The sequence below is a fragment of the Frankliniella occidentalis genome, unplaced genomic scaffold (genome assembly GCF_000697945.3).
Source record: "Frankliniella occidentalis isolate FOCC.00 unplaced genomic scaffold, Focc_3.1 Scaffold34, whole genome shotgun sequence".
NCBI lineage: Eukaryota > Metazoa > Arthropoda > Insecta > Thysanoptera > Thripidae > Frankliniella > Frankliniella occidentalis.
The window spans coordinates 219,672-229,406 of record NW_026267164.1 but is presented as its reverse complement, the minus strand read 5'-3'; the positions used below and the strand labels follow the sequence as shown (position 1 = coordinate 229,406).

Genomic DNA, 9,735 nt, shown 5'->3' with positions numbered 1-9,735 from the left:
CCTGACCCCCCAGCCCCACGCACACGCGCCTCGCGCCGAAATCAATTTGTGCGAGTGAGTCCGGGCTCGGCTCCGCCCCGCTCGGCGGCATGCAGTGGATCGGCGGGGCTCGCGGCTCGGCTCGGCTGTTGGGGGATCCGGCCAGACCCGGCAGCCTCTGCTCGCCTTGCTCTCCGCTCTGGAGAAACACCGTGAAACAACGCCGACTGCCGCCGCCGCCGCGGGTGGTGCGTGGCCGACACTCTTGGCTGGGTAAGGTCGGGGGAGAAAGGTGGGGCGGGGTAGGGGTGGCATTCCTTACTATCCTGCTCGGCAAATGGTTTTCAGTTGTTTTCATGGTGTTTTTGTTTCCTTTTTTTTCTGTTTCCTTTCTCCGCTCTCTTTTGTTTTGCCGGGCAGATTTGTAGGCGCCCCGGTCGTCGGCACGGCAGAGCAGCAGGGGGGCGTGGCTGCCCAGGGTGGCCCAGGTGCGAACCGCTCGGGCGGCGGAGCCAGGCGGAGCCATTCCAGCTGGACACGGTGGACAGCCCATCCGAGGGGGGAGAGGGGGGTGGGGGCTGTCGAACTTGCAGCAGGACGGGGCGGGCGGCTGGCCCCGTGATAGGCACAGTTGTGCCACTCTCGCCACACGCGCTTTGTTTTGTATTCTCGGTGGCGTCATTGGCTTTGAAACGTTTTATTTTTCCCTTCATTTTTTTTTTGCAGCGGACGGAGCAAAAGTTTGGCTACTAGTTACTGTAGTTGTTGGCAGCAGCGATGGGCCGAGTCGCACAGACTTTGCATCACACAACTGGTACATGATATGGTACATGGCGGAGCGTGGCGGAGCGTGGCGGGGCGGGCGGGGCGGGGCAGGCAGGGCGCGGCCCGTGTATGAGTTCGATACTGCGGCGTGGCGGGGCGTGGCGGGGTGGGGCGCTGCACGGATGAATATGCAGGCGTCCGGACCGGAGGCGCAGGACCACATTTACATTGTTGTGTCGCGAGATAGAGGGGGAGAAAGAGAGATGGAGACTGCAGCGCACACTGCACCGCCCGCTTTACTGCCATCACCAGTGTCGGGGTGGTCGCGGCCGGGGGAAAGGCACTCGCCACTCGGTCACAAAAGTCCTCATCAAAGTTTTTCGAGAGGACGCCCCCCCCCCCCCTCATACTCCGGCTTTCCGCGGCTGTGGCTGAAGCAGCGAAGAAATTTTTATCAAGAGGCCTTCGCCTGATGATAGGGTCTTTGTGCAAGTCTGAAGTGAGGGACAGAGAGGGACGACGAGGGACAGAGGGAGGTAGAGAGAGGGGGGAGAGGAGGGACCGAGGGCGGGAGACAGAGAAGGGAAGGAGGGGGAAGGGTCACTGGAGAAGGCGCCAGCCAGGGCGATGCGGTCCCAGGAGGACAAGACGAACGCCTTCCAGTGCCAAAAGCTTTCGTGTACTGCTCCCTTGGAGAGGATCCTTTTGACTGAAGAGAGGCAGCCGAAGGATTGGGGAGGGGATGGCGGCCGGGAGGGAAAGGCGGAGGGAGGGAGGGGGAGAGGGGATCTCTGGAGAAATGATTCCCTGAACAGGATTTCCTGCTGGTGGGAAGCAGGAGGCTCCTGTACTGGGGTCGCTGGGGTGCACTCGAGGGGGTCGCCACGGTAGTGGAGAGAAACAGAGAGAGAGAGAAAGGGGGGGGGGAGGTAGCAGCGGCCGTGGCCTAGAGCAGGAGAGGTGTCTGGAGAGGCAGACCACAATGAGCAGCGCCCCTCCTAGGGCCCTAAGGGGAGGCTACACTGCAATGGCCATCGCCACGATTTAAACTAGAAAATATTGGAGGAATTGTAGAGAAGAAGTAAGTTTAGCGCGACAAAATACTACTAAAACAAGTATTCTGGGAGCTGTAAGTCCATCAGTTTAATAGTTAGTATACTATGGGCCTATTTCTTCAGCGTTCGGAAACCGAATCTCTCCACAGACAAATTTGACGGTGTGGGGTTTTATTGAGATCGGGAAGGAGCAAGCAGGAAGAATTTGGCTCTTCAAAGCTTTGTGCCCCAATACATTCCAAACATTAGACGTAAAGTTCACCTTTACGTAATAACATTGTAATGTTTAATAAATGACGCACGTAACTTTAGTTTGTTGGTAACCTATTAGCCTTGGCCCGCTCCGTATATTATTAGGCGCCGGGTCAGGGCGTCGCGGCCGTCACGGCGCTATGCGCTGGGCTGGGCTGGGCCCCTAACGGGGCGGGGCCCGAGTGGGGCGGTGTCTCCCCGGAAAAAAAATGGGCCATCCACACAGGGCTCGTGGGCAGGCATACATTCATCGTCATGATGGTGATGAGGGGAATGGGAGCGAGTAGAGGGGGGGGAGGCACCACCACATTCACTTTCTTCTGACCTTGTGTGCGCTGCGCGCGCCTCTTCAGCGTCCACCGTGAAGAAGAAGAACGCCCGCTTTTCTGCCTACCTGATGCGTGTCCTCCAGCAAGGTCTTCAGTGGCAGGGTCTGCTTCGGAAAGTCCAGGGCAGCTCCGGGAGGCGACGGTAGAAGCCTGGAGAAGAGAGAGAGAGTAACATTTTATGGTTTGCAAAGAGAAGCAGCAGAAGAGGACGAACACGTTAAAGCGGCAGTATAAAAGGACTGTCCAGTGGCAGAAGGCACCAAGACTTCACCAAGGTTTTTCTAACAAGCATAACAACTTTTCTCCGAATGCAGATACATTGATCTTGATCTAGAAACAACCGTAAAACCATAAGCGTGTAAGCGACACGCTAATCTCACACTTGTAAGTTTGATGCACGTGTAGTTAGTCTGGAAGTACAGAATCACGCTTTGGGGAAAACGACGCATTTCTTTCAATTTAATTTCTCTTGGGAGAGAGACGCTTTCCCTTCATCGCTCTATTTGAGTTAAGATGTTTTAAGATTGCTGTAGACTATTGGAATGAAGGAGTGAAGCACATCGCTCGAAAGAAAGCGATGAACCGAATTCACCCCCGGAACTGATAGAGAGACAAATTTAATTTGTATTCGTCTTCTGGCAAAAATAAAATGTCAACAGTGGATTGCATCTACGAATAAACAAATATTTGCAAGACTTCACAAGAGTTTGCGCATCACCGTAAGAAGAGCTGCGATATCGTTCTCTGCATGAGCGACAAGAGACGACGGAGGCGAGACGAGCGAGGAAAGACAGGTAAAGGAAACGGCAATAAAGTTAGATCAAAGCAGGAGGAGAGACCCCCGTCCACAGTGGGTGAGAGAGGACGGCAGGAGGAAGGCTTGAGGAGGATGTTCCAAACGCGACCGTGCGTTTCATCTCGCTCCGAGGAGAAACTGGTCCGGGGCCCAGAACGTTAAACCCGTTCATACCGAGCGTATATGAAAGTGAGTCTCCCAAGGCAGGCGAGTGCCACACACACACACACACACACACACACACACACACACACACACACACGCGCGCGCGCGCACCTACACACACACACACACATACACACACATCGGGAGTAAAACGGCAGGCAAGCGCCCCACTGAGCGCCCAGTGGACCGGCAATGACTAAGTGCTGTGCATTTTGGCCCCACTCACGTAACCCGTCCAATCTCCTCCTCCTCCTCCTCCTCCTGCTTGGCCTCCTCCGCGGGTCGCAAGAGAGCAGAGACAACATTGTCCACCGCAGTCCACACGCCATTACACCCCCGGCGGTCGGAATAAGGGCCGCAAGGGCCGCCCGCACCAGCGGCGAATAAGCAAGAGTCGATCAAAGTGCAAATCACCTTTCATTAGGCCTGCATAGTAATCAGTATAGAGGGGATGAAGGGAAGGGGAGGAGGTAGGGGGTTCCCGTTAACACCCTCCTCACCACCCGCACCAACCGCCTCCGCTTTACATTGTGTTGGGGGACGTCAGCAGGCTCGCCCGACCACCCCCACAAGCAGGCTACCCCTCGCACTCCACCCCCCCCCCAGATGGATGGGGAAGAACACGGTGTAAAGGGGGGGGGGTAGTCCCGCTGGAAAAATTAATCAAGGAAGCAGCGATGATGCGCCGCCGCGAGAGGCTTTGACGCGCCAATCCACTGAAACGTCAGGCGCGCTGCAGGAGGGCGGGGGGAGCCCGTACAGAAAAATGTGGCTTTACGATGGTCTCAGGATGGCTACGCAAGAGCCATCCCGGAGACAGACAGAAAACTGCCTGTAGCCATTGCTGAGACATTCTCCTGCCGCATGAAATGGCTATAAAACGGCTACAGAATGGCTACTTTAAGACCAGAAAGAGACATCCTAAAGACATCGTCAAGAGAGCCTGATGCCCGTGCAAAGCCCCCACGGAGCCCCCGCGGAGCCCCCGCGGAGCCCCCGCGGAGCCACCGCAGAGACACCGTGGAGTCAACGCGGAGATACTGCGGAGCCATCCCGGAGCCACCGCAGAGACACTACAGAGACATCGCGGAGACACTGTGGTTTCCACGAAAAAAAATATAATTGTACCCATGTGATGCATTTTGAAAATTCAGCTTCCCGCCGCGATGGCCGCCGCCGCCCTCTGAGGCGATGTTTCGGTGAACCGGACCCGGTGGGAGTCGAACCACCGACTGTGTGTTCCGCGCTCCGGTACGGTATCCACTGGGCCAGAGCGATCCGTTGGGAACAGGGTCAGTCTCAGCGCACAATATCAGCAAGTCTCCATCAAGGGATAAAATTAAATTAAGTGTGGTCTCCCTTTTCCGTAGCCTCTCATGTATCTACAGTCCATTTCCTCGCTTTATGTTAAGTTTGAACGGTGTCAGAAGACGCCGTGCAGGAAAAACTGGTTGGGCGCCGACCGGGATCGAACCTCCGCTTACTATCCAGCCGCCAGGCACGGAGACCACTGTGCCACAGAGGCGACTGGTGGGGGCACGCTCGAGCGCGCTGCCTCTGCAATCGCTACCTCTGAGAATCGAGTGCATCGTCCCGGCTGAGTTGTCGTTCGTGTATATTGTAGCGTTTGTCAACGGATCGCTCTGGCCAAGTGGATACCGTGCCGGATCGCGGAACAGATATTCGGTGGTTCGATTCCCCCCGGGTCCAGTTGACCGCAGCATTGATTCAGAGGTCGATCCCACCGAGGCGGGTCCCAAACGCGGCGCGAAGCTGAATTTTCGAAAGTCCATCACATGGATACAATCATATTTGTTTTCGTGGAATCCACAATGTCTCCGCGATGTCTCTGTAGTGTCTCTGTGGTGTCTCTGTGGTGGCTCCGGGATGGCTCCGCAGTGTCTCCGCGTTGGCTCCACGGTGTCTCTGCGCTGGCTTCGCGGCGGCTCCGCGGGGGCTTGGCACGGACTTCAGGCTCGCTTGACGATGGCTTTGGAATGTCTCTTTCTGGCCTTAAAGTAGCCATTCTATAGCCAATTCATGTGGCAGCAGCATGTCTACCGAATATCATATCGGAATAATTTGTCCATGGCCTCTACGATGCTGCAAATGGGCTAGACCATGCAGCAGGTTAAGGAAAGGGGGGGAGGGGGCAGGAGGAGGGCGAGAGAAGGGCTCCGCGCTGCTTCCGTCGTCTCATTGCGCGCAAGCTCCGCGAAAATATAAAACACACACCGCAGCCGCGCGGCCGAAATCAGTGGGCGCGCTGGAGGCCGGGGCCTCGGCCGGGGCGGCGGGAGGAAGGTTCGCTATCGGGCATCGCCACAACAACAAATATTCATGGCCAGCAGCGCTGCTGCCGCTGCTGCCGCGGGTCCCTGGTCTGGTGCCGGGCCGAGGAGCACGCCGCGGAGGCAGACCGAGGCGGTGGGAACGGCGAGGCAAGGCAAAGCGCTCGTGGTTGCCGTGCCGTCACACGCGCGGGTTACTCGCCGTCCTGTTCGCCGGCTGTTATTGCTTATTTCAGAAAACAAAATAACAGCGCCACCGAGAACCGGAAAAAAAAGGTTAAGTTAGACATGATGATTCTTCCCACCTCCTACCAGGTTATTCCAAGAGAAACACATTTTATTTTATCAAAAAGATTTTCAATCAATGCAATTATTATTTTTTAAATAACCTTATGGGAAACGCTTGATAGATGTACGGACCACAAAACAATGAAGGCCTATCTGGTAGGGCGACGCGGAGAGTGGCAGAGCGTGGCGGGGGGCTACTGCTGATAGATGGCAAGCAGGTGATAATGGACCCGTCCGGATAAGCCCCCCCCCCTCTCCCCCAAATTGCAGCCCAATAAACAAAAAAAAAAGGCTCTGCGAAATGAATCTACGACGAGATTATCGCGAATTGTTTATTATTCTATCCCCCCTTCCTTCCCCCCTTCCCCTCCAGCGTTGATTAAAATGTAAATCCCTGCTGCCCCCCGCTTCCATCACTCGCGGCGAATTTGCCGACAAAACGGTGGGAGAGAAGCTCGACTTAATGATAAACTGGGAATGCCACTGTTGAATTCTCCAGCTCAGCAGAAAGTAAGACCCTTGTGCTGGGCTTTGCCTAGGGCCCATGCGCCCGCCTACCGCGGAGAATCGAGCGAAAGAGAGGAAAAGAGAGAACCTTTCTCCCTGACCCCTCTTCCCCTCCCCCTGATCCTCTGCCCCATGTAATGCATTCCCCCTCCTGCTATATACGGAGACCTCACCTCCTCCTTCACGCCCCTACCTCTCCGCCCATTCTCTCGACAACTTCCAGCTTCTCCCGGTCCAGGTGACACCTTTCTGTACGGCCCAGCGCCGCGCTGGCTGGCAGGGCCGCGTATAGCTGTTGGGTTGGGGACTTCCAATTCTCAATCCCTCCTCCTTCTTCTTCTCTAACTTGTTCTTTTCTCATCTATCTTCTTCTCCTATTATCTGTCCCTGTATTTCGAACCCTTCACCACCACTGTGCGCGTGGCGCGGCGCGTTCAGGTCGTTCAGCCGGCAGCCGGCATCGAGTACGCCTTGCGTCACGCGAAATGATGACCTAAACGATGCCGGCGACACCGAGGCGCTCGCGGAAACCACAGGCAAAGCAGGCGGGGCTAAGTGAGTCGAACTGAGTGGCAGCGAGGCGTGCCAACAGCCCGAGAAACGCGGTATTTGCAGTTCGACAACCGGGCAGCAGCGCAGCAGCGCGGCGACAGACTCCAGCGAGGAACTAGGCATGTCTTATTCACAGAGAAGCAGCAGCGATGGCGGTGTCACTGCTGGCAGCAGGGGTCGGCGGGGGCTATTTGCAGCCGAACGCGGCCTCTCGCCCCATCCCGCGCCTCCCCCGCGCTCGCTCGCACACACAGTGCAAACTCAACTGACAACACGGGCAAACACTGCGTCCGGCTAGTCTCTCAATTGTTTATGTGCCAAACAAAAACGTATCCCAAACGCGCACTTATTCATGTCCAACAGAGCAGAGGTGGTCGGGGGATTTATCAGTCAAGCCAACCTTATGTAAAAGCGTGCACAAGGGTGCAAACATAAGTCTAGAGTTCAACTTTAACAAGGATCTATTACACCTGTATTTTAGTTGTTGGTTGTGCAATTCTAAGGGTTCGAATTGTATCAGTGTTAAATCCTTACAAACATATTAGTTGGTAAGCAGCAAAGCATTTGGATGTTTTTTGTTTTTGTTTTTTTGTACAGAGCATTAACGTTACAATACAAAGTTATTGCCTTGAGCTTACAAAACATTTCCAAACTAATTTGTTTCAAAGGTTTTAACAGCAGGTTACAAGTTCATAGCAGCCGTGTTGAAGTTAAACTCGTGACTTATCAGTGTACTCATTTACAAAGCTTGGGAAGTGCACAACCGAGCAGTGTAACAAAACTTAGAGAGAGGGAGAGCACAACGTAAACTAAAAGTGCCACATAAAATTGTTAGTGACAATTGCAAGTAATTTTCAGCTGAGGGTGCTCGCTCGGGTTCTTGTATCTAGGCTCTCGAGGGTTGTTCCCTACTTTCACCCTCCTAACGCTTTCGGAGCGCGTTGCACACTGATGTGCTATGTACTTTATTTTGTATGTAAGTTACGCACATCTGACAATGTACGTAATTACGTACGAAATTGTACACAATTACGTAAGATTAATTTTACACAAGCATTACGTAAAAAAATGTACATAGTTACGTACAAAAGATAAAGTAGTCCTCCGTGATCAGTTTTACAATTTAAAAATGGCACTTCTCTGCAAAAACACAATGTCCATAAGCTATGTACAAATTCCGAAGTGCGTGGAAGCTGCAGCCGTCGTTGCTTCATATAATTTGTAATAAATTCCACATTGTACGTAAGCTACAGACTTTTTTGTACGTAAGCTACAGACTATTTTGTACGTAAGTTACAGACTTTTTTGTACGTAAGCTACAGACTTTTTTGTACGTAGTTACGTATGTTGACAGACGTACGTAAGCTACGTACAAAATCTTACGTAGTTACGTACAAAAAAGTACATAGCCCCTCAGTGTGTGCGTGGGGCGTTCCGAGTGAAATGTTTCCCCGTAATGAAAGCCTCAACGACGACTGAAAGCCGTGCGCACAGGTTGGGTAGGCAGGCCGGCCAGACAGCCCGGGCGGGCGGCGGGCTTGCTCAAATTATTACAAAAGCTTACGGGAAAGAAATTAATGAGACAGGGGAACTTTTCCTCGGCCGCCGCGTCGTTTAATTACAGAATCCCCAGCGCAAAAATTAAACAAAACGCGGAGAAAAGGGAAGTGAAGTGCGATATTGTATGGAGGAAACAGCGTATTTGCGGGGAGAGAAAGAAGACGGGGAGGGAGTTGTAAATTAATTTCCAGCAGAGCCGAGTGGAGCAGAGCCCCCCTGTTCCAAACTCCTCCGCGGACCCATCCCCCGTCCCCTGCACAGCCCGCACCAGGTGCCGCCAGCACGATGCAGCCAGTCGGAAGCACCCCCAGCCTTGTGGCGTCAGCGTAGGGCGTCAGCGCGGGGAAAAGTGCGGTCACCTTACGTCACTCGGTCTCCTGCCCCGCTACTTGCACCATTATTATTTATTATGAATATTATTTCTTTCTTGCCGCTCTAACGGCGGGGCTCGCGCACCGCATGCAGACGACCTGCTGCACAGCGCCAGTGCAGCGCGGTGGCGACCATATTCACACGCGTTATTATACACATGGTTCTCTCTCTCTCACACACACACACACACACTCTCTCTCTCTCTCTCTCTCTCTCTCTCTCCGACTCTTGACAGAGCACCAGCGGACTAAGCGGCAGGCCGACGCCTATAACAGTGCATCCAAAGTACTGTAGGTTCAAGTTTGTTGTGTGCGTAATGTGGGTAGCAGCACACTGTCCACAACCTATCTTTATCGTAAAATCCCAACTACAATCAAACAGATCGAAACATGAAAATGTACAGTAAAACGAAAGATAAATCGTAGGTCACGTGCATGTGACTGTGATTTAAAATAATACAATTTCGATCTAGTTTTTTTTTCTTTAACGGTGTCAGCTCAGCCAATTACTAGAGGCTGCTAGCCCTGACGAACGCCCTGCTGGTCTTGGCTCCACATTCAACTGTCCGCAGGGTTCCGCACCGCAGTCCTGCAGGCGGCGTGCAGCAGGATGAGCAGCAGGGCGGGGCCGGCGGGGCGACAGGAGGCACTCGCACCTCTGCAGTGCAGCAGGCGCGGCAGGCGCAGCAGGCGCGCTTGAGCTTATTGGTGCAGGCGCACGGCACGCCGCCTCAAATAATAGTCCGCGCATTAGCCGCCAGCTCAGCCGAGCCTATCGGACGGTGAGATGGACAAGACAGTCGGTGGTGTTCCCCGCCCCGCCCC

The 9,735-nt window shown here is 54.1% G+C and overlaps 1 protein-coding gene across 3 annotated transcripts in view; it reads right to left on the bottom strand.

Moving 5' to 3' along the window:
* The window catches only part of LOC113201958 (extracellular serine/threonine protein CG31145), a 100,390-nt gene that overhangs the window by 55,062 nt on the left and 35,593 nt on the right, over positions 1-9,735 (bottom strand). For all 3 annotated transcript variants that reach the window (XM_052266005.1, XM_026415971.2, XM_052266006.1), the window contains exon 2: positions 2,446-2,530. The gene's annotated coding sequence lies outside the window, so the exon portion shown is untranslated. The remainder of the gene's footprint in view (positions 1-2,445; positions 2,531-9,735) is intronic.